General features: G+C 32.5%; 1 protein-coding gene across 2 annotated transcripts in view; it reads left to right on the forward strand.

Annotated features, from left to right (window-relative positions):
• Nucleotides 1–26,825, forward strand: part of gukh (NHS actin remodeling regulator GUK-holder) — a 597,577-nt gene that overhangs the window by 372,573 nt on the left and 198,179 nt on the right. Inside the window, exon 1 of one of the 2 annotated variants that reach the window (XM_072529623.1) lies at nucleotides 24,817–25,155. The exons of the other annotated variant lie outside the window; for it this stretch is intronic. The gene's annotated coding sequence lies outside the window, so the exon portion shown is untranslated. Of the gene's footprint in view, nucleotides 1–24,816; nucleotides 25,156–26,825 lie in introns of those variants that run through there. 2 annotated transcript variants of the gene reach the window in all.

A 26,825-nucleotide genomic window follows, 5' to 3' on the forward strand; every position in this document is an offset into this window, starting at 1 on the left:
AGTACAACGAATATTGTACTAAATTATCATCTTCGTTCGTCTTTTCTGCAACACATTAATTCATACTTCCTTACACTTTGCTTAAATACATAATAAAATTTAGTATGGTTGGATCTATGATTCGTTACCAATAGATGTACCACTCTGATTTCATCAATATCAATATCGCAATTTTACACATTCCTTTCCTAGTTTGTTTTTAGGGGATACCTGTGTAATAACATGTAAAATATTATTTTCCGCAGCCTGAGCTTAATGGTTCTACCGTTTATTATTTCAAAGTTTTCGGTGTTATAGGTCATAAGCTAAGGAACCCTCGAAGTCGCCAATAATATGCATATCTATCAAATTCAACAATTTTTTCTTTCAAAAAAATATTTCTAACTATAATAATGAGTTCATGGGTAAGATGCGCAAATGCTATCCCTATAAATATATTTCTATGCATTGTTTTAAATAACATTTGCCGTAGTTATTACATTTGTTTGATATTTTCTCCTGTTTTGTAATATCAAGATGCATTTTCACTGAAATCAGCGCCTGATTTCCAAGTAGTTAAACCAACACCAGCCTCTTATCGGTTCTTGTATTACGGTACATTTCATAGCAGTTTCAATACAAATATATCTGCGGAGGCAGCAAAACGAGAAGTGCAGTGTAGATTGATATCACAACTATATTGTTTTCATACAGGAACAGATAATATTTCAGATAAAGGTGGTAGTAGCGGACTAGTTATTTATTGGCTATGAATAAATTTCATATCAATTTTCATGTAGGAAAGAGATTAAAATCCTTCTGAATATCAAATGATGCAAATGGTCGATAATCAATTATCGATAATTATTGTTTCATAATATACCGAGGGATTTAATGAATGATGTATGTAGCTGAAATATGGGATAAATATTAACTTGTACTTTGATCAAAAGCAAGCAATGAGTAAATTCGTTCTATACTTAATTATACGATACTTAAAAGCAAGTATGTATTTTAGGATCTAGTCAGTTACCGCCACAATACTTACTAAGTTCACGACTTAGTAAAGTGTATATACTTAAATTTATGTTAACTATAAACTGGATAGTCTCTACAATCCCTCTACAAAACCTTATGAAAACGTCTGAGTGTTCTTTATTAAAGTGTCCAGGTATCTCCTTTGAAGGAACTAGTTTTCTTAATAAGTGTAATAGTGAATAATTAAGAATTTCTTACTTACAACCCGTCATTTTTTTATATAATAATACTAATTTATCTAGTTTATAGCAATATTTATTAAAAACATGACTGTTTATACTTTCCTGGTGAAATTGAAATAATAAATGATGTGGCTTATAACAGGAGTAATATTTTGCAAAATATAATGACTTCGACTTGTTATGCGTACCTACTACATAACGAATCATTATGCGTATTGTGTCAAATTTTTTTGAAATACAATATTAGATTAGGTTTTCTGTCCTTCCCGAACCAAGATTTTTCGAGCCGCCACTGTTTCTTGTATAAACTTAAATTCTTTAACATAGCAGACATTTTTAGTTTGTATTTACATGTCAATAAGATCATGATAAAGAAGTATCTGCAAAGTCTTATTTTGGTACAGAGATCTTCACACTAAGTGGCAAACACTGAAAAAGAAGAAGAAATGTAACTTGTGAACATTGATTGGACACTATGGATCTGGACACATTGGGTCATTCGCATACGTTCGCTATCACCACTCCATGCTCGGGTGGCATAATTTTGGTTGCAAAATGGCTAATTAGAATTTTTACATTTTTTTCATAATTTTATTCTTTTTTTAGCGTTTTTCTAACAAAGTTTGAAATGTTCTGGAGAAGTGAAAAACCCATAGACATAATAAGAATAGATTAGGTAAGGATGGGCTGCTCTGTAAATATAGGTGAAACAACAATTTTCACTTTATATGGTCTAGCCATATTTGTATCTTTGTCATGTCAAATCTATTAGTTAATTTAATTTTCCGTCGACCGTCCATTTATGATCAATTTTAACACCCTCAAAATCATTGATTAATGACCCCTATTAATGAATGATTTTCTATTAATGAACGATTTTATTATAGGCAACACAACATACATTGCTTGCATAAATTAATTAAACGCTCTGTGATTGGCAGTGACCTGTGGTGTAGGCAACCAAACATATACCTATTTATATCCCCACTAAAAAATTAATTTAAAATGAAGTAGCCGCTGTTAGTACTATCTGTCATTGTTTGTCATTATTTACATTATTGTTTAAAATTCTGTGTATTTGAAAAATCAAAGGATGGATATTGACGAAGAGTTTAATTTAACTCCACCAAAATTTAACTTCTTCTATCACAGAATTTACAGAGGTCCAAGAAGACTTAAATATAAATTTGTCAAACTGCTATACAGCAGATAATCATTTATCAATATTACTTTAATTTCAGTAATTTGCACCATTTCGATATTAATGTTTACTATAATAAAACTACCACTAAGGAAACTTTAAATAAAGTCAATGAAAGCTGAAAAAATTGTTGTTTATCGTTAAGTAAATGAATATTTAAACTAAGATATCTTTATTTCTGAAAAGTACGGTCGACGGAAAAGTCGACGCTTCGCTCACGCGTTAAAATATCTCAATTGTTAATCGCCCTTATTAATACACTTGTTGGTGAAATAACTATTAATTATCACACGTCTTAACGGCACATGAATTAAAATTTTAGTTTCACTGTATGGAAAAGCTCTGAGCTAATAGTATAAAGCAAAATATCTTTTTATTTGACTAATTTTAAGTTCAAATTTTTTTAATAAACTTTTGCCGCATCCTGGACCATTAAAAAGAAAATAAAAAATAGTATAGAGATATGAATATCGAAAAGAATTTGCACAGTGCGGTTCTAGGTCTATGGGAATATTTAAGAAGATTGAAAGAAAAAAAAAATCCTTAATACGTGGTGTTAGTGCTTTGCCTGTAGTATTAGTATGGAACACAATACAAAAATTTTATTATAAAAAATATTTATTAAGTTATTTATATATCAAACTTTTTGAAACTAGCATTATTTTGGACCAGGTTTATCTCACTACTGAAAAATCATAGGTATGCTGGTCAAATGCAGTTCAGGGTTTCTTTTTTAGGTTGCTGGCTATGAATGTGGACTAATTTACAATGGAGTTCTTAGAAATTTTAAGACAAAACAGAAAATAAATTTTCTCGTCCAGAAATTTCATTCCTCTTTATTCTGTTTTGTAAGGACGCTATACTTTTTGCAACAGATTTATGGTCCACCATTCAGAAAATTCATTTTATTTAACCTCATCATCATAAAGAACAATCTGTTTCGGAACATAAAACCATTTTTATCTCTTTATCGTAAACGCTTCTCGTTCTCATTACCGAGCTGCTCTAATAAAAATTTAATGCATGTTAAATGTCGGCGGCGCGTTTCGTTAAAGCAATTTGCTACACGAAAATAAATCCATCACCAAGAAGTTTTTTTTCTTTTTTAATCTCAGTGTGCATGAATAAGATGTATAGTGATTATTAAAGTAAGTTAATTACTAAATACATATGGAACTTCATTCGAATCATTTTACTTTAACTTTGAATCATTTTATATCGGTACCTAGTATCACATAAGCTGTGCACTGTATTACACTGGAGGTATTATTAAAAAAATAATTGATATGGATCATCACCATTACTTTTACCTTTCTCCCTATGCGATTTTTCCTCTCTTACTGATTCCAGCAATCAATCAGCAATTATTCGTATTGGATGATTGGCGTTTCGGCGTTGAACATCTCCCTCGCTCTCTCATTTTGGCATCATTTGCTGCCAGTGCCAGGTCTTGTCCCTCTTGTCACACTTTTCCTTCTTTTTAACTGCCCAACATTCAGTTCAGTTCCTTACATCGTAGCTGATTTTATAGCAGTTTTATAGAATTTTCCTTTCAGTTCCATTGGAATTTTTCTAGCACACAACAAGCACTCTGTAATACTATGTTTATATGAGAATAAGCCACGATTTTTTGTGAGGACAATTATATTTTACATAAAAATTTGACATTTGACGTTCTCAAAAAGGATTATTAAATAATTTAGTTAAAAAACCATAGACATGTAATATAAATAGACTGAGAGTTGCAATACAGCGTCGTCCCTCCAGTGCAACAGAGAAAACTAAAGCAAAACAGTACCTGCATTCTAATGTGCCGGATTTTTTACGAAGTGACCTAAATAACCAATGGGAAGGTTACGTGGTCGGTAAACCCGGAACATTAGAAAAATATGCAGGGACTGTTTTGCGTCAGTTTTCTCTATCACACTGGGGGAACGGTAATTTATTGCAGAGATCAGTTTATTTGTATTATATGACTATGTGAAGAACCATAGACATATAATACAAATAGAGTGATTGCTGCAATACAGTCATGTTCCCCCAGTGCGACAGAGAAAACTGACGCAAAGCAGTCCCTGCATCTCTTTCTAATTTGCCAGGTTTATCGACCACGTGACCTAAGTGTCCAATGAGAAGGTCACGTGGTCCATAAACCCGTGACCCGATGTTTTGCCCCATGGAAAATTTTAGCTCTGATTATTCCAAGTATTCAGTGTTGTTAATATGTGCTGTAAATGTTTTTATATGTTTAGAGTGTTTCTGTTTAGTGAATATGTGTTGTGTGTTGCATATGTATTGTGTATGATAGAGAAAGATGTGTATACAGGGTTTCTTATATCGCTATTGTTGGTATACTCTTGTTGGCGACTTCTTCTTTAATGGCAACCAAAGCCTGATACATTCTCTTGATGGGTTTGCTACACATTTTTCTTCGTTGGGTGAGATGTATAGCAAAACGTTCAATTTAAGTTATAAAAAAAATAGAACTACGTGAGTTAAAAAAAAGTTCAAAGAACAGGCATGTTAAAAAACTTGAGTGTAAGTAACAAAGCAAAAAAATTATATTCGATATGGATGAAAAAAGTTCCAAAGGTACAGCTTATTTCAAATCGACTGGCGAGCCCTTCCACGAAATAGTTAATCGCTCAGACAATAGAATATCTATGATTAGACCCATGCAGTGGCGTTGCAATATTAAACAAATTAAATTATTTGAAATAGCACTAATTACAAAATTATTACTCACTTAAATAATAAATGGAGTTTGATTATACACAGAATGTTTTATACATACTAAACTTTTTGTTTGTTATAATACCATCTTTAATAATTGATACTCTATAAAGTTTGGTAAAAGTTAATTTCTAATTTAGTATCAGTTACCTTAAAACCGTAATTATAAAGTCAATATTAATGACTCCTTAACGACTCGTTACGAACATACAAAGAACTAATAAGAATTATTTCCGAAAATTTCTAGTCACTGGATTTCAAACGAGTTTATTTTGTAGAATGAAGATGGTTAAGATCAGATTGGCACCAGAATCCAAAGGAATAGTTTACAATGTATTTAAATACACTCTGCTATGAAAGCCATCTTTAGAAAGATTCTCTTACTAGAGTTACTTTCAACACCTAAGATTTTAAAGGAACTATAATCCATAGTGTGATTATTATCATGTACATGTGTGGCAAGAGTGCATCTTTCTGGATATAATTTACAGTTACTTTTGTGGGAGATAATCCAATCTTTTATGGATCTTGAAGTTTGTCCTATATATTCTTTATTATTTCTATATTAAGAGACTATTATTATGTCTATTCTTCAATTTTAAAAACAAAGTCCTCACTTTGTTAGTAAACAAACTAATTCATCATATGTACCATCAGTACATATGTACATTGTAACTTTCCCTGATGATGTCTACGAAAATAGGCGAAATATATTGGATATAGTGAAAAGAGTATACTTTGTCTATCAGTTGTTTACCCAATTATTTCCCTCCTTTGCTCCTTTGGTAATTTCAGGTTCTGTCGGTCTAAATTAAAACAATTGTATTTTTTGCCACTTAATATTTCCCCAACTGATTGTTTACTTCATCAGAACAAGACAACCATTAGAACTTAACTTACAATTAGACTGACTAATTGACTAAAGAAATTAGTAGTATTTGGCAATGAATTCAAACTCCGTTCGTAACAGAATGGTGTTATTATAAGTATGTTAAAATAATGTTAAAACCGTATTTTACGTTCACTATTATCATTATATAAAAATTATTTTGCTGGTACGAGTATCTCCACATTTCAACTATGTATCATCTGGTCTATGCAGCGACCGGGATAATACCATTATTTATAGTCATCTGCATGAGAATAATACCAAGTCTGATTTATGGATGTTACTCAAATTAGACGTCTTCAACATTATGGTTTTAATCGGTTTACAAATTTATCGAGATAGGATAACAACCGACTGTGTATATACCAGTACATGCACAATGCTGTAAGCGGCTTTAGCTCGAGGCCGCAATAATAAACATTCTAGTGGAATCAAGAATTTCAAATTTACAGATAGAAACTCTAAAGGTGGGTACACATATGCGAGCCGAACGGTATACGTACAGTACGCGTACAGATCCTTGAAAAATATTCTACATCGTACTAATCGCATACTTATCTCGATCCATGGAAAGCGACAAACCAACAACGAACACACATGTGCAAAATGATTCATTTTATTTATAATTTGGGTACTGATTTATGTTCCCGTTTTTGCTTGTTTAACAAAAATAAAATTATGTACAGTAATCATCGACGTATAAATAAAGATTTTATCTTTATTTATACGTCCATGACAATAATCAGTTTACTGTTTTCTCACGTCTCTCTAGGAAGGAACACGTCATTCACACAATGTCGATTTGATGACACAATAAAAATGTTCGCTGCGTCAAGTAACCGCCGTCCAAACTGAAAGCCGAGCTTCCTTTGAAGTCGTGAAATAAACCGCAACAATTTGGTTCGCGACGAGTCACGATGAAACAGTACGCAAGCGGTTTTTTCTGCCGTACACATTAACGAATATAGCTTTCACAAACGGTTCGCGAACAGTTCTGCTCGCAAATGTGTACCCGCCTTAAGATTTGTGCACGGTAGGTAATAGGATACCTAAGTAGCAATGCATCATAATTATTAGTATCATGAAGTGGATGCTTAAAAACAAAAAAGAACCAATAAGTCTACATAGTCCTTGAATCAGTTTAGAACGTATCTTCTTTGAGCCCTATATTATAAATACTTGCATTTATTTAATCACGCATTAATATTTTAAATATGTTTAAAATAATCAATACATTAATGAAAACCCTTATTTATAATTTGAAAATTAACAATGAAAGAGCAATATTAAACAACAAAATATGACATTTGTCTAAAATACTGTTTTAACATGGTAAAACAAACAAATTCTCAACATAGAATAATTTACAATAAATAATTGTATGAATTGTATAAAATTCATTAATAAATCACATTGAAAGTTAAAAAAGCTGAACTTTACCAAACTAAATAACTTTCTTCGTCCTCGTAGTAGACCTACAGTGTAGTTTTATAGTGAGACCTACAACCAACCTACAGACAGCCAGAATTGTAACACCTTCTGTAAAAACTCCTGTTTTGGGAAGTTTGATTCTAAATTAAACAATTATTGTAAACAGATACAATAAGTATTTGTGCCTGCTTTTGTTATCGTAGTCAGCTAAGGCTATTTTCAAATTTTACTCCGTTCTCGATTTAATAAAATTTCCTGGTGTTGTTCACACCTACATTTTATTTGGTATTAAGGAAGAGTTGTAAACCCCAATTATGTATGCAAAACTGTTACAAAGTGGACAACATATTTTAATAAGTTTTCATAAACATTTACATTGTTATGCAACTTCAGCTTTTTTTATTTGCCTTCATCGCACTGTAAAAGGAATAAATATATAGGGGTTTCTAGGATTATTGTTATTGGTACATTTATACATGCTTGTAGGCCAGATGATTGATTAAAAGTAATAGGAGATTATAAACACACTATTTTTATTTCAAGCATATTTATAAAATATTTCTATATAATGTCTCTGAAATGAAAAAAATTGATGAATTGTCGTTTTCTCCTATTCCTTCCATTTTGTATGTGGTATTTTTCTTGCCATAGAACTTTTCAATGAGCCCAAGTTCAATAGGGTTTAGTTCGCAGTGGTAAGGAAGAAGTCGAAGCACTGTAACACACGGTGAACCGAAATACTAGGAAGCAGGCTCAGAACTCTGATACCCTGTGTGTTTCGAAGGCTCGGTTGTTCAGGCCTTGGAGAAAATGGGCGGAGTTATTAGGGAAGTAGGTAACATGCGAAAGAAATAAAAAATGAGCGGTACTTTTTTTTAATCCAAAAGAAGAATAGAAATGAGATGCTCATAATACAAAAAGAAAGACCAAATGGAAAGACCGATAAAAATGTAAAAAAAATATGCAATGTATATGCAGAGTATGCGGCACTTGGGCGAGACAGTGTGACGTCACTGTCGGTAAGCGTTGAATCTGCAGTACCGGCCGAGTATGAACCTTAGCCAGGACCTGAACCATTTGTTAACTGTTCGACAGTCAATTCATCTTCGTCTGTCAACTGTCAATTGTTCTTCTTTACCGTAGCTAATGTCAGAACGAAGCTTCACCGACGCTGGGATATGACACAAGCATGACAGACATATTTGATGTTTAACGATTTAAGACTGTCACACGTGTGGAAACCGTAACGAGTTGCATACTATAGCAATTCATGTTTAAAGTTGTTATTGTACTTCCAGTCTCCGGTAAGAATATGTGTTGGTCATAGAAGGTTCTTTGATAGCAATCAGATATAGATTTGAAAGGTTATCCAAAACCCACATTTTCTTTTCTTCTTGAATCACATGGCTCATATTTTCTCTACTTTCTTAATCACATAAATGTTAACGACTGATTTATGTAGTTTTGTTGTAAATGTATTTTCAAGTATTTATTTATATAGTTAATAGTATAGATACCAGAATGATTTTCAGAATAACACAAAATTACGCTTTCAATAACATTGCCTTTATTGCTTTTGTTCATAACCTACAATTTATAAAATAAAATCCATGGAGAAATAATCTGATTTGTAGATCCAAGCAAACCTCTAACACATTTAAAAGAATCATCAGTAATTATAAAATAAAAAATTAAATAGCTCAGTATGTAAAAGAGGTATATTTAATATGGTTAAATACTCTATACAAATTCATGTATATGTACAAAAATAAAATAAATTTGAACTTACTTTAAGTCCTCTGTGGAAGGGAATTAACTCTATTTCTCTCTATTTAAATTGCATATTAGAAAGACAGCTGAACCTGAAAAAAGTGTTTCAATAGTAAAATCCATAGACATAATATAATACAAGATAGACTGATCGTTGCAAAACCAACCCGTTCCCCCAGTGCGACAGAGAAAACTAACTCAAAGCAGTCCCTGCATCTGTTCCTAATGGATCAGGTTTATTGACCACGTGACCTTACAAATGATCATTGGTCATTTAAATCACGTGGTCGATAAACCCGGCCCATTAGAAAGAGATGCAGCGGCTGCTTCGCGTCAGTTTTATCTGTCGCATTAGGGGAACGCGCCTGTATTGAAATAGTCAGTCCATTTGTTCTATATGTCTATGGTAAAATTTGGTAATAAAATCATGAAGGTTAAAATATCTATCATTTTGAAATGATTTGAGAAAAATATAAGTAGAAATATTAAAAAACGACGAGACTAGAAATTGGAAGATACCGGGACATAAGCTGAAAAGAGAAATAGTAGGAAATCTAAAATAAGGAGTAAAAAACTTTTAAACCAACTTCGTCTAACAATGAAGCTTAGTCCTGTAAATTTTTATACATGCCAAGATATTTTAGCGAATAACTATTTTCCGTTTATTATAGATCCCATGAATTTATCTAATGTACTCACAATTATTCCGTCTGTCTGTACTTTCCAAAGTATCGAAAACGATCCCAAGAATGTGGGTACTTTCAATATTTATAATTAATTTTTGAACGTAATCTTTTAGTATTATATGAATTTACCTCGTAGATAGCGTTGAATAAATAAGTAATATATGTACATTACTGATTTTATCCTACGGATACTTTCAAAAATAAAAACAAAAACAACACCGAATGACCGAGAGCCCCACGTTCGTTTTTTAAATTCCAATGGGTTCGAGATGCGTCTGCCTTTTTCAGGGTGAGGCCACTTCACATCAACAGTGTTGTGTGTCGCATAATTCGGACCCACGCCTCTTTTCATTCATTCTTTTTAGATGTGAACGAAGTTCTTCCATTCGATAGCGAAAAGAAACAAAACACAGTCTGATACTAACGGTACAACGCTTGTCGCCGATGTCTATACCTACTTGATGGCCTTTTTTTGACACAGATGGAAGAAATCAATGATTCTCACGCTTATACGAACGCTTGAACGATATATTTCATTTTTTTCGGTAGTTGAAAAACAAGATTAGTAATAATTTAAGGTGCTGTTTTTATTAATCTGTTTTTAAAGCTTAAAAACTGTACAAAATATGAAACATTTTATTACTGTGTATTGTGCAAAGCATGATTTTCTTCAAAAGATTACCAGCTCCCTTTTCACCTTTTGAGGGGTCACCCTAATGGTCGACGGCTAACATTTACCATTAAGACTACTCAGATTAATTACTCGATTGCTGTTCTCCGAAAAACTTCTTCCAACATTAAGAGAAGTTATAGGTGCATTTTTTATGTTGTTTATGTTGAATATTTTTCCAAAATAGAAAATCCTGCTTACCTTTCCTTTAACCATACGAAAAAAATTCTTAACATGATTCAAATTTTGTTTTTCAAGGTTTTTTAGTGCTCAACAAGAAATTTACGTTCCACCAGAGCTGCTGTTAGTTCTTTAATAAAACATTTTATTCCTTGAAAATACTCCGCATAAAAAAATGACTGTCTATGCATATCTCCCGCTAATAACCCTTAGTGGTTGATTCGGGTATATTTGTGTGAAATTTGTGTATATTTTTTGTAAAATTGAACTCGTAATGGCGACTTTATAAAAACTTTTTGACATTACAAACAAACAAACAAATTTGACAAACTTATTGATTTTCTCCAATTTCTTTGACGCAATAAGGTAACATTTATTTTTTACATCTTCGTTCAAAACCCCTATATGCGCCCCCCTGAAACAGTACTTTTGCCTACATTATAAAATAAATCGAGTTATTGGCGAATTTTTCTTATGGTCTCATCGTAGCAAATCTCGATATATTTTTTTCGTAAGGTACTTTTATCTTCTAGTTCCATGACCGTTATCGATCGTTGAATATCATGTTGGCTACCATATTCGCTATCGTGACTTAATTGACATTAGCTTTAAATAATGATGTAGTCGATTTTCCGTACCATTGTATTAGATATTTCAGCCATAATGTTCTTCTACCAGGACCACGTTTACCTTGGATATTTCATTGAATGATCAGATGTAAAAGTTCATATTTTAAAAAATATTACCGAAGTATTGCAGCTTGCGTCTCTTTACTTTCTGCGTCTCGGACTTTCATCGAGAATGCTAAATTTACAATATTTCTGCAAATGTTCTCTGACATATATTGACTAAGAATGAAAAAATGCATTTTGGTGGGTGGGAATATTACGGCCCTCCACACATATTTTTATTTTTGTATTAATTATTATTTTATTAACTTTGATCAAATAAAAGGCAGATATCGAGCACAGTTTTATTAATTTAATCTTGCCCAAGTACTTTCGCTCACTAGAGCATCTTCGGGGGGATTTCGTCAATTGCGGCCTATCCAACAAGAATAAAAGGTTATAAACATAAAATTAAACATCACACTACAATACACAAGGACAAACACTTAAAAATGTTTTAAAAATAGGCGAAGCTACATTATGTACGGAAACCGGAGACAGAAAAAAAATAATTTTAAAGTGTTTGTCCTTGTGTATTGTAGTGTGATGTTTAATTTTATGTTTATAACATTTTATTCTTGTTGGATAGGCCGCAATTGACGAAATGCCCCTAAAGATGCTCTAGGGAGCGAAAGTACTTGGGCAAGATAAAATTAATAAAACTGTGCTCGATATCTGCCTTTTATTTGATCAAAGTTCATTTATTCGAGCATTCAACCTTATATCAATTTATTTTTTTATTATTTTCATTTTATATTTTAATCCTTTAATTGACCTGTGTGTACGTTTTACGTACGTAAACTAATACGGTCCTGTAGACATCTCCCCTCATTAAGGGAGGCCAAGTTTATTCAGCGCGTACACACATAGTTTAGTCTTGTATTACACAACGTGAGAAATACCCCAGTTTTGTGTAAAATTTACCACTTAAGTTTAAAGAGATGCTGCCCATAGTCCAGTGCACTGGAGGAAGAAGAAACGTTAATTCAACATCAGAGGCACCGTAATTTGATTTGCTTACATACACAATGTTGAAATTAATTGATAAATTTTACTTTTAACCTGTTTTGACATCAAAAATAATACCAGCACGTTTAAATAAACATTTTGACAATTGTTAATTCTGATAATTATTATTAAATTGTTTCAATAATGATATATTCCAAGTTTGTAGGAGTAGTCAATATTTTTAATAAATTTTTGTACGAAACGGAAACAATGTATAGATATTTATAATTTTTTTACTTTGGATATACTTGTATAAAGAACATTGTAATTTTCTGCCATAAAAACTGTACTATGATGCATTTTCAAATCAAGTATAGTTAGCACTAGTTGAATGGCCTACTTTAGCCTTTCTCATGAAAATTCCGTGTGTCACTTGGTCTCTATTGTTAAGTTTATTAAAATTTCACTCTCCTATAAATGCTAATGTTTTTGGTGCAGAGAATTTTTACCTAAATAGTAATTGTTCATGTTCTGAAGTTGAAAGTTTGTTCATTTTTTGTACAAATAAATTATTCTTCTATATTCTCCCACATTATCTGTCGTAACATTTACTATTCTATTTCGTAAACAGATTGCACTATCCACCTGCAGAATCCCAGCTCGATAAATATATTCCTATTCTTCGAGTTGTCCGGATTTATCTGTGATTTCACGGAGAAATGTTAAAATGATATATTTGAAAGATGTATCTCGGTATGTATCTCTGTTATGTAGTGCCAGAATGCCACAAGACGCAAGGTCTATGTGGGCGGGCCACAAGACGTTCTTGTTTCGTATCGGTCACGACGTATGTATACATTTTCATTGGCGTACTCAACATAGATTTATTTTTTAGAGAATAATGCTATATAATACTGAAGAGTTGTTTCAAAATAGTTTTCTAGTAAAACAAATTCAAATTGAAAGTTGAAAACCGACTTGGAATCACCTGAAAATTTTGTTTTGCATTCCAATCTGAAAGATTGATCAGAGTCTTAAATTAAACGATTGGAGTCCCTATAGGTGAAGAATAATCTACAGACGATGAAGGGAAATTTGAGATATGGTCGAGTGGCCTTATCATTCAGTTGCCTCTCTAATAAAATGTAAAACGAAATAACTTTATTCCTGAAGTCTACAGTCTACATTCTCTGTATTTAATGTAATTTTTCCTATTCTGAGACAACCGCAAACATCAAAATCAGAGACTTCGATAAAACTGACAGAGGAGGAAATCTCTTCGTGGAACATGAAAAAATCTTCGTGGTCCTTAGTAGACGGAAACAGAAGAAACAAAGTATAACAACACAGAGTTGGTCAATAGATAATAATAAAATAATTAGTAAATTACAGATACAGAGCACACTCAAAGAGATAAAAAAAGAAGGGAGCGGTTAAAAAGTGTTGAGAAGACATACCAGAGATTAATAAGGACGACATAACACATTCGCTCAAAAACATGTAGACTAGAAAATAAACTGAACCCCTATAAAGCAATAGAAAAAGCCGATAAAAAAAGAAGGGAGCGGTTAAAAAGTGTTGAGAAGACATACCAGAGATTAATAAGGACGACATAACACATTCGCTCAAAAACATGTAGACTAGAAAATAAACTGAACCCCTATAAAGCAATAGAAAAAGCCGATAAAAAAAGAAGGAAGCGGTTAAAAAGTGTTGAGAAGACATACCAGAGATTAATAAGGACGACATAACACATTCGCTCAAAAACATGTAGACTAGAAAATAAACTGAACCCCTATAAAGCAATAGAAAAAGCCGATAAAAAAAGAAGGGAGCGGTTAAAAAGTGTTGAGAAGACATACCGTAGATTAATAAGGACGACATAACACATTCGCTCAAAAACATGTAGACTAGAAAATAAACTGAACCCCTATAAAGCAATAGAAAAAGCCGATGTTCGCTCAGGTTTCGGTTCCAATGATCATTTTATAATAACCTTAATAGAGAAACATGGACCTTGAACGAAAATATGTGCAGAAAACTGGAAGCATTTGAGATGTGGCTATATCGGAGAATACTTAAGATCCCGTGGACTGGCCGAGTCACAAATGAGGAGGTCCTTAGAAGAATGGATAAGAATCGAGAAGTACTGACTACCATCAAATCTCGAAAGTTACAGTTCTTCGGACATATTATGCGAAATGAATCCAGATATGCTCTCCTTCAAGCCATCCTCCAAGGAAAAATATTTGGAAAGCGAGGTCCAGGAAGAAGATAAGATAAAGATTGTCATGATGATCGCCAATATTCGTAAGGGATGGGCATATCAAGAAGAATAGAGAAAACCGTAGAATACAACAATCCACTAGTACTAGTTTTTGGTTGATTTCCAAAAGGCTTTCGATAAGATAAAATCAAAATCGGAAACAGAATAATCAGGGATCTAACATCTGCATAATTTATAACATGTATAAAAAATCAACAGCAAGTGTACAACTCCATAAAAAAACAAACATGTTCCCATTGGAGAGAGGTGTTACGACAAGGAGACACGATGCCATCCAAGCTCTTCACGGCAGTTCTAGAGTATGCTTTCAAAAAAGTCAATTGGTACAAGACAGGGCTAAATATCGACGAAAAATGCTTAATCTTTAATTTACCGACGATATTGTCCTGATTGCCAATGATTTATAAAAAGTCAAAGGGATTGCAAATAAACAAAAGAAAAACAAATATTATGCCAAACTTGCTCATCGGAGGAACAATGAAGTTGGAAAGTTGGAAGAGGTTACATAATACATATATCTTGCCATGCCTTAAAAATCACCATGGAGAACCAGACACAATAAATAAAAAGAAGAATTGGTCTAGGTTGGGCTACATACCGCCAGCATATTGAAGGACATAATCAATAGTAAAATCCCTTTGAGCTTTAAGAGATAGGTATACAATCAATGCGTGCTTCTAGTTATAACATATGGATTCGAAAACGCTAACGCTCACTAAAAATAATGCTAACAAACTGAGAATCGCACACAGGAAAAATGGAAATATCAATATTAGGAATTAAACTCACAGACCACGTTAAAAACGAAGAGATTCTTAATAATTTTATGGACGCCCATGTGCAATAGAATTTTCTTTTGATTCCTGAGACGTCCTTCACTCCAAAGAACTTTTAATCCAGTAGAAACTCTGTACTTTGCGATTGATCAATGTCATTAAAGTATTTTTTACTATTTTTAGCTCTGCAAAATGTTTAATCTGAAATTTCTAATCTTAAAAGAATTTATTCCTTCGTAAGAAGTTTGGTAGTTAAGTTTCGAATTCATTGTTTTTTTTTACACAGTATTTTATTGAGATTTGATTGTAGATTCAGATTCAAACTGCATTTTTATTTTTACTAAAGATAAAATATTCAAAAAGATGCTTAGTTGAGTTTGAGATTAAATAAAACAATGAGTTCAATCGAATATAATTAGAATTGTATTTCGTTGTCTACACAATATATCAACTCGGAATACTTGTCGAACGATAAATTATAGAAGTTAAAAATTGCAATAACGGTACAGTATCCCTGTCTTTCCTCATGCTATTTTATTAACCTCTTGTATTTATCCCAATGTCTGAATGGATTACTATTTATATTTAGTCACACATTGATCTTTCTTCATGCCAATTCTTTATATAGATAATTGATGTTAAAATTAAACTATCACTAATATTTTTATTTTGAGTTTTTTTTTGTCACTTCATAGATCTATCACAGCATTTATATTTCTGCAAACAACTTTCACTGGTTATAAAAGTTATGTTTCAGTTTTGTTGAAATTTTTTACTTGGCTAACTAATCACTTCCATTTTTTATCTTCATCATGTTCCCATTACTATACAGGGTTGGGATAAAGGACGGAACCAAATAAATAGCTTTGAAACAAAAGTCGCCATTTATGAAACTTTTTCATACAAGTACAATGGCACATAATGTATCTGACTCCATATTTTTTACTAATGCGCTACTTCTAGTTTCATCGGAAATATCCTTAACTTACTTATATGTTATTCCGAATTCATAAATACCAAGTTTCGTAGAAAAAAATGGTTAAAACGAGAAATAAATAACTTTAATAAGACCAATGAGATTAATAATTAAAAAAAAACTTAACAGGTTATCAGGTTCAGGTCTGGAGAATACGCTGGCCAGTTCATTGTTGTTACACCCACTTTTTACACAAAAAAAAGTCTCTTACACAGTAGGTGGCGTATGGGCGCGTATTATTCTGCATTGGAATCTCTTCACCACAAACTGTCTCCACCATCAATCATCACTAACTTTGTTCGTGCTCCTAAACATTGTAACAATTTATAATTTGCTTATTGGGAGTTGAAAGGGGGGACTGAACAATTACTGGGCTTGGAGACAGGGTAAGCAAATAAATTAAAACGTTTGCGAACGGCTACTTGTGATTTGGTTGGAGAGTTGAGTCGTGGATAATGATTCCTTTATTTGGGGAGGACTAAGACTACAAAAAAAAAATGGATAAAACATTTTAAGGGTAAATATCTTTTAAAAAAAATAATTTTTAAACTTCTGGTTTAAAGAGAAACTGCACATTTATTTTTATTTCACATAAATAGTTATTACAAATAAAAATATCTATAATAATTTATTAACAAACCTCACATTGAATTGGACCTTCTAACAAAAATGAATTAAAACTATGTTTATCAACAAATGTTACATTGAACTTTCTAACAAAATGGGCTTTAAAAATATGGTTTTTGTACATGTACCAAATGACAGAAAAGGTGTACTAACTGTGATATGTCGAAATGAAACTACTCAACTTTTCTGAATTATTAATTAATTTATCAAAAGTTAATTTTATTTAAAAGAAACTAAAATATGACAATTAGCTGATCCATAAAACGTATGTTTACTTATAAACCTTTAAACTGAAATGAGAGCAAATCATAGTATATTAAAGATAAATGTTTATTTAGAAAAATTTAACAAAACTAATCGCTTCACTGGCTAATTATTTCTTTTGAAATTATTAAAAAAAGTTTGTTACCTTAGATTTGAATACAAAAAAAAACACTGTCCCACACAAACTTCAAACGATCTAGATCCGAAGTGATCAAACATCAAACTGATGTTTGATGTTTGACCTAAAACGGCTTATTTAGCCCTCAAATAAGTTATTTCGCTATTATCAAATTCTTTGACAATGAAAACAGCTTTTAACAAACCGGTGACTAACTAACTTACTATACAAAGACTGCCACATACCATTTTGAACTTAAATCACATTCTTTTAACCAAAACTTATCGAATTGAGCCAAAATTTGCCGGTTTTTGAAACTATAACCGAAACGCATGTTTTCTCGTTCAGACCCCAATTTGTTCTCGCCACTCTCGACTGCTACAGAAATTCGGATTTCCGATTACAAAATTCTTCACGACTTCAACAATGAAATCGACCGCTACCGCGGCCGGTCCTACGAGGAGTGACCTCATCCTCACAAATCATTATGAACATAAGCGGAGAAATTCCTGTTTATTTCGTGCGCAAATATGTAGGCGGAACAAAGATCAATCGAAAGAGCAATTATAATTGTTATAAACAGAGTTAAAATATACGGGTGAAACGAAAATGCTACAACATATATCACCACATACCATAGCCATACCGTTAATGGAGTTTACATAGAACAAAAATACACAACATTAGCGGATTAATAGGAAGTCAGAGACAAATCGTCTACAATTATAAATAATATAACAATACACGATACATAGTCATATACTACACAAACACATAATATATAAATATATAATACATAAACACAAAACAATCAGAATATGATATCATCCTGAGGGTAAAAACACCTCCCTAACTAAAAGTTAACATAACATTTAACTTAAGGTAACATAACATTTAACTTAGACATGCCACAAGAAAACAGTTCTAGAACAATTTTCGGTATGTTACATATTTGCGTTTTGCAAATAAAATTTGAATAGAACTCGTTTCAACGGAAATTAAATTTCACCCATGAGTTTAAATTTCTGTAATAATTTTAGTAACGCATTAAAAGTGAGCGTGAAAGGTAGTAAACATTTACAAAAATGTGGCGACCGTAGTAAGATACAAGTGCCAATTACGTGGAACCAATTAATAATATGGTAGTATTATTGAACTTATTCCATCAGCATATAAATGAAAAAGGAATCATTTGTTACAAAACAAAGTATTAACAATGTTTTTGGGACAATTACCGAACAATCATTGTTAAATAAAAAATGCCATAATAGAAACCGCTGTGATGAAAAAACAACATTGCCAACCGCGAAAAGTATTGTCAATAATCCACTATCTTTAAGGAAACCTTTTATCCAAATAGCATTTTGCATTTCTAGTTCTGGCTCATTTTTCTAAAATTGAAAAAAATCAGTTTTTAAAAAATAAGTTTAAGAGCGTAGGCGCAAAATTTCGGGCCAGTGCTATTTAAATGCATTAATTTTTTTCGGATCCTGAGAAAACTAATAAGTATTTTTGAAAAATTTAAACGCAGAATGAAAGAATACATTACTGGTTGCAGTATCCTAGTTAACGACCAGTCACTTCAAAGTCTTACCAATATAACTTATAAAACTTACCTCGGCTGCTAAATAATTAGAAGAGAATTGTTTGCGACATAACATAAATCTGAATCTGAAGATCAGAATACTGAAATTTATGTGTATACATTATGTACTCTGTGTTTTTCAGATGTACAGAAGAATGTTAATTACAATAAAGAAAGATAAGTAAATCGTAAAAACTATCTAAAACTTCTTGTGTTGGTGGTTTATTATCGTCACCTTTAGCAGATTGGGATCGAAAGTAGTCGGTCCATGTTTCCTTCTTAATGTGTTTCGTTTTTTTTTAGTTCGTTCATCTCTTTTCTTTGACCTCTGATCTTTCTCCATACTTCTTTTTGTGTTTCATCTGTTTTGAGAGACTTTGCCAGTCGTTTTATTTCTGATTGTTTATACTGGTTATATGCCTGTTGTGCTTGTTCTGTTCTGTATTTTAAAAAAATCTTTCTTTCATATTTTGTCTTCACTTCCTCTCTAAACAATGAGATTTTCTTTTTTTATATGTTAGTGTTTGCTACTTTCCTCTCTCTAGAAGTGATTATGTTGCTACCTTAATCTTTTTAGTTTTCCCAGCTTTCCTCTATATTATCGCTTTCATTCCCAGCAATCTTCTCTGATCTGATATTCTTTTTCTGTATAAGTATTTCGTGGATTTCGTATTTAGTCCTTCGACTGTTTGTGTTGGCGCCGCTCTCTTGGGTGTGAAGTATTTCATGAAGATTTTTATTTTACCTAGTACTAGGCTATGGTCGGTAGGTGATGCAAGGAAAAATATTCGGAAGAAGACGTTCATGAAGAAGACGAATATCGTGGATTAAAAACCTGACACCGTGGTATTAATGTCCACTAAATGGTCCACTCCAAAAACAAGAACTCGTTCCAATGTCGGATGTTGATGATAGCTGGTAGGACAAGTTTTACATAATAATATTTTTTACTTTTTTATGTTAATTTAATAGTGACAACCTTGTCACTATTATTTTGAAATACGAAACAAGAAACATGTAAAAGTACAATATAAATAAACAGCGGTAAAAAAAGGTTGATGTATGTCAAAAGTACCATATTATTGAGAAACGGGCAGAAGAGATCACCCTCTTCATTTCAACTCTGACCTCACAAGCTAAGCCTACCTTCCAATGAAAATGAAGTTACGCTCATCACAAAGGCCCCACCACCAAGATCATCGCCTCTTCTTCGTTTAGGTCTGTCATGTCAACTGTTAAGTCTTTGTTTTCGGTCTGTCAAATCTTATTCTTATCTGCAGCCATAAGCTGTCATTTCAACTGTCTAGTCTTCTTCTTTGCGTCAAGCCATCTGTCAAGTCTTCTTCTTCTTCTCCGCACCCGGCAATTCTTCTTCTTTTTTTCGTTTGTCAAGTCTTCTTCTGAGATATTGGTTTAGAAATAGATCTTCAAATCAATGAATAAATCAACTTTAAAAGAAAAATTGTACTTGGAATCAAATTTACATACATAGTATGACAAAATGCAAACTGATACTGTTCCCTAAATGAATTAAATGTGGAAAAAATAAAGGCAGCCATACACTAAACAAGCTTGGTAAGTGTCATAATTTTAGCAAAATGCTCTATGGAAATGATTCCAATTACAATTTATACATAATAGTCAACTTTTATCCAACCAAGCGAATCATTATCTCACGATGTTATTTTCCATGAGCTCATATTTTGTTCGTGTTTTAAACCGTTGTTATAAAGTAATAGTCTCATTTTACTATATTTCTATATAAAAGGCAGAAAGAAAAATAATATCAAGATATAAAAACTAAATAAACCAATTGAACAAGAAAAACAAGTAAGTAACAAAAAATGTATATTTTATTTTCTGGGTCTCTTTGCGTTTTTTATAATTTCATCCATGGAATAAAAAGGCCGGAACCTCTCCTGTTGAACGTTACCTTCGTTACTGTCCTGCGATTCCCTAAAGTTGGGGGAGGAATATATAGCTGTAGTTCTTTCGTACTCGTATATGTTAGATACAGTGTCCATGTCGCGTCTTTGTCTTACAGTACTCAATGGTTCTTCTAACAGTGGGTTTTGAGGAATAGCAACTATTTCTGTTAAGTTTGGACTTAACTCGTGGTACATTTGAGTATTGGCACTAATGACTGTAATATCTACTGGATGGTGTTCTTGCAGTCTCTCTATTCCTACGTTCTCTATATTTACAAGAGGTATATTAAACGGTAATTCTCCTCCTTCGGTATGTGGAACATCCTCTGGCAACAGACCAAATGGTGGAACATTTCTTGTGTTTAAAGTAGTGGTTTCTGTGATCTCATGATGGACTTCTTCCATGTTTATTAATGTAGACCTCAAAAAGCAGGAAGATATCTGTTCGTCTATTCGAGGAAATATATCTGGTAGCCCCATAATTCTTTCCATGTTAAATGTGGACCATAGATCCGGTAGGATAGAAGTTGTTATTTCGTTTTCTTCTACCATATTATTTACACTACTGCATTCTTTGCTGCTGCCAGCTACAGCTACATTTATGCTATTGTCCCTTACATCAGCAAATGTATAATTTTTATTAGAACTTACTGATGAATTTTCTGCTGACTTAATAAGTGAGATGCATTCAATTTCATCTAGAACAGTTTCATTGTCCAGATTTACATCAGTTAATTTCGTTTTATTTGATATATCATTAAAGCTGTTAATGAATTTCAGTTTCTTCTCTTTTTCATAAATTTTCTTTGTCAAGGAGACCGGTATGTTCATTGATGAACTAGCATGAGGCAGTATGTAGGTTATACTTTCTTCGACGCTGAGAGTGCTTGATATATGGCTGGGATTATCTGACTCAGTAGAAATATTGTTTTTCATACTATTTATTTGAACATTATTTTCAGAATCAACTATATGATTCTCATCTTTTTCTCGATTGTTTACATTATTAGAATCTGCAATAACTTTTGGATCTTCTTTAAGGATATTGTTACTTGAAGAAAAATCAGAAGCTTTTGAAAAAACGGTGTTTGCAGAATCGGTAGAGCTTTTAAAGGTATGATCACTTATATATTTTAAAGGAGAAGCTACTCCAGGTGTATCTGTTATGTTATTAACAAGAATTTCCTCATCTGATTCAATCTTTTCTTGATTTATGATATTACTTTCTGTAGAACACCGGTACAAGAATTTACCATCTGTTTTTAAAGAAAGATGACTGATGTGTGGGTGAGATTTTTTACAAACGAAGTTTTCTGGATCTGAAAGGGGCCGTCTTGAAGAATTAGGTATACTTAAATTTCCATTACTTGTTTGCATCACTGATGATTCTATAATATATGACAAAACCATATTTACCAATTGCTGTTTTTTTGTTGAATTTTTTGAATCTTGTTCATGTTTTGTATTTTCGTTTTCTGTAACATCTTCGTCACTCATTACTGATATTATCTTAAGTTAATTGCTTATGTGTGTGAAGTTCTGATTGATATTTCAATATTTGATTCATGATTTGGAATGCATTTGATTTTTGAGACACGCACAATTTTGACAAATAGAAATAATTTCAACGTCAAGTTTGAAATTTTGAATGAGACAAGATTATAATTCAGCTACTAGACAAGTTCAATGTATTATTCTTCTTCTATAATGTAAGTTGGTCCTTTTTTATGTTTATTATATGATCTCCTTTTCGTCAAATATAAATACTTACTTTTTTTATTTTACTATCTTTTAACTTACTTATTATCTAACAGTAAAGTTTATTATCATCATTAATATGAATGGCGTTACAACTCTTCGTGTGTCTTTGCCACGTTTAATATTGCTTTTCACTCTTGTCGGTTCAGTGCCACTATTTCCAACTGTCTTATCGCCATTTTCTGTAGATTCTCTCTGACTGCATTTTTCCACCTTTTAAGGCCATCTCTCTTAGACATACAACTCTTTTCCTATCTGTTCTTTGCCAAAATACATTGTTTGTTGTAAGTCGCTTATCCCTACTCCGTATCACATGTCCTGTCCATATTTGTTGACTTGAGGCCTTAACGTATCTCACTAGATTTTCCTTTTCCACCAGAGTATCTCATTCGTTGTTGTGTACCTTATCATGCTTATTTATAATTATTAGCTTCACAAAGCATGTTATCAGCTGATAGATATTGGGTATTTGCTTATAAATCGATTGCACGTCGTTCAGTTTTTACGTTATCATTTTTGCACAGAGCTGCGGATTTTGAGGATAGTGGAGGATGTAGAAAATTATGAAGTAAGGAAAATGAAACGTTAATATTATTTTTAATTCATATGTTCAGAGGAAATTTGAAAGGAAAATTTAGAAAACACTCAAATATAATGAATTATAATGAAGAATTTGTACATTTCTTCAAACAACAGCTTCTTTTTGGTATGGCAATCTTTATTTTGTTTGCAGCAGCGCGGAAAAGCTGCACATATATTGTGTTGAACCTGATTCTGAGGTTATTTCAGGCTTGTAATAGAGCATATTTATCTAAATTCATTTCGCATAATGTGTCCAAAGTACTGTAGTTTTCGAGATTTGATGGTAGTCGTCAGTACCTCTCGGTTCTTCAGTCAATTCAGTTCAGTCCACGGGATCTTAAAATAAATTGCTAGTATTTTGATAATTTTTATGTCAGTGATTTGATCATAAAATGTAATTGAACATAACTTGTCCTGCCAGATTAGAAATATGGCAACAATGTAAATATGACATTATTTGAGAATTGCTTAAATTTAAGTGTATGTTTCCTTTCTTATGATTTGACTAAATTTTTCTTCGTTTTTGTATGAAATTCTGATTTCTATGTTCAGAGTATGATTTGAAAAATATTAGGGGATTAACTTAATAGCATTGTAAGCCACGCCGCTACCGCATGCACAGTATAATATTTTACTCTGGATTAAAAAGTCGAACGTATTATTCTATTTTCATGGGCTAAAAATGGCGCCACCTGTCAAATGTCTTTTGTCACTTCTTAAACAGTGCAATGGTGTTGGCAAAACGGCACTTGTGGCACTTATAAATCGGTCGGGAGTGCTTTTTTTAAGTTCTTTAAAATTTAAAAAATCTTAGTTTTTTCCTTTAAAAATTTTGTTTTATGTAATTTTCAAAATCTGTTAAATATAATATAGAATTTATTCATCATTTACATTTTTATTATTATCTTGTATTTATGTTTAATCACTTCATTTTTATTATCATCATATATTTATAACGTAAGAGATATAACTGCAACGTTCAAGGTCACTTCGTCGATAAAGGGAGGAGCCAATAATCAGTTGTATGCAAACACCCGAAGCGTAAACATCCATATACTTAGCATGGAACATAAATTTTAGTGCGTTTGCTACGTTGTCAGATAGCTTCGTAATTCGTGAAATAGTTATTGTTTGTTGAATTTTCATATTAAAAACTAAGAGGTACTAAGAGAATCTATTTTTATAAGCTTATTTCCACAAGCGTTGGAAACAATTTACTTTAACTAAATATCGCAATTCTCAATATGAAACAAATTTAGATTTCTAATTTAATAGACTTCCATTCATTCAGTTCATTTTAATGATTATGACATAACTTTAGCAAATGATATTGATATTAGTGCTCTGATAATAAATATAATTATAAACTCATTACAGTAATTATGGAGTATTAGTATTACAGTTCATTACCTCTAAAATAATATTCGATTAGGCAACACCGCATCAACCAACGTCTGTCGTGTCTGGTCGTGTCAAATCGTCAACGTTGCAGTTAAATCTGTTTAGCTGTAACTATAAAGGCGGGGTCCCACCCCACCAGTCGCGCTGCGCTGCGCCGCGCTGTTTGTTTTGGTTCATTTGTGCGCGGAGCGAGCTTGAGCGACTAGTGGGAACGACAAGTAGCGCTGCGCCGTGCAAGTTCAAACAAGAACGAACATTATCCGTTGGTTTTCGGTAAAGTAGTGTAGATCAAAGAAAAGTGCGCGTTTAGTTGGAACGGTGTTTGTGATTGAAGACCATTTTTACAGATTATTGTGTTTCTGTACTATCTCCGCAATGAGTTTTGAGTGGAATCATGAAGAAGTTGAAAAACTTATTTAGGCATACAGAGACAAACCGGAATTGTGGAATCCGAAAAGAAATAATTATCATATAAAAAGTAAGAAATATGATGCATGGGTATTTATTGCAGACAATATCGGTTGTTCCGTCGCTGAAGCTAAAACAAAGATGACGTCTTTGTTGTCTTCATATAGAAGAGAAAAGGTGAAAATGAAAAAGTCAATGGACACAGGCAAAGCTAATTTTACATTTTAATTTCAGTAGACATTGATAAATGCTTTGTTTCATCTCTTTCTTATTACTGGTTCAATCATTGTAAACAGGTACTCGAAATCGTGTAACGACATACGAAAAAAAATTTTGAAACTGTCCTGCAACTAAATCACTTAAAAGATTATTTCCATTATAAACTTGTCTACTTTTAAATACTGGTGTAACCCAATAACGACGTTTCCTCTGGGTCTTTTGTTTTTCTTATAAAAAATGGTTAATTACTATAACAGCAGCACTTGCTATTGCTAATTTTGTTTCCATCGTGCGCGCGTAAATAAAAACTGGAACTTATTTGTTCCTCTAGAATCACATGCGCAAAGTTGCGCCGCTCTGTGTAGTTCTGCTCCGCGCTGCTCGAAGCAGAGCGGCGCAGCGCAGAATAGCGCGACTGGTGGGACCCTGCCTTAATTTAAAAATAAAAACAAAAATCGGTTTGTGATACTCCGGCCTTCGGGAGTAACCGAGGAGGGACGCATAGCTTTCTGATCGTCTACGCACGGGGCGATGGTTTTTAATTTATTTTATTTTATTTTATATTATTTTATTGTATTTTATTTTATTGTATTGTATTTTATTTTGTTATATTATATTTTATTTTATTTATTTTAATTTAATTTAATTTATTATATTGTATACAAATATTGTAAAATCAAAATTAGCCAAATCGATCCAGTCGTTCTCGAGTTGCTATAAAAAGTGCCTATATGTATGTATATTATGTACATTATGTATATTATTGTATACCGCAAGGTTACTGCACGCGTCTCGATATTTCGAGTCACGCTAAGTATTTTTCGGGTCCGTGCAAAAACAGCATACGGAGCGATAAGAAGTATTCTCTTTCCCTTCAAAAAATGGAGTATAAGCCGCTTGGGCCTGGGAAAATTGTGTATCTCAATAGTATTGCAAGCTCATCTACTTCGACGTCATACGCTCGTTTCTCTGATACATCAATTAATAAAAACAAACAATTAAAAACAAATAACTCTTATCTAAATAGATGGTGGTGGTTGATTGTCTGCGTTAACTAAATGACAAAACTAACTTTTGTCTTCAAAACGGTTGACTCTACCTTATTTTTCTTCGATTGTGACCTGTTCACCTCGCTCGTACTTCCCAGTTTTTTTAAATACGCCTGCTCTCTCCTCTGCTTATCGTTTTCGATAAAACAATTCTACAACTGCATTAATCTTTTCCCAACTCCTCACTCAAACTCTTAACTCCTGGAGCAACTCTTTCTCTTCAGACACAAGGATATCTCAACTGTTCGACTTGGTCAAATGTAAACTATATATCTGTTTTTTTCTTACAGTATTCTATTTCTACAGTCATCTATTTGTTCAACTTCTTTTGCCTGCTACCACAGTTGGACCCCTTTCCACCAACACAAGACGCAACTTTTCACAAAATTTACTTTTTGAAAACTCTACTAATTAGCACCGCCATATTAGAAAAACTGTAGTGTCTTCTTCGGGTATTTAAATCACAATACGA

Source organism: Diabrotica undecimpunctata, chromosome 4 (genome assembly GCF_040954645.1).
Source record: "Diabrotica undecimpunctata isolate CICGRU chromosome 4, icDiaUnde3, whole genome shotgun sequence".
NCBI classification, from domain to species: Eukaryota; Metazoa; Arthropoda; class Insecta; order Coleoptera; family Chrysomelidae; genus Diabrotica; species Diabrotica undecimpunctata.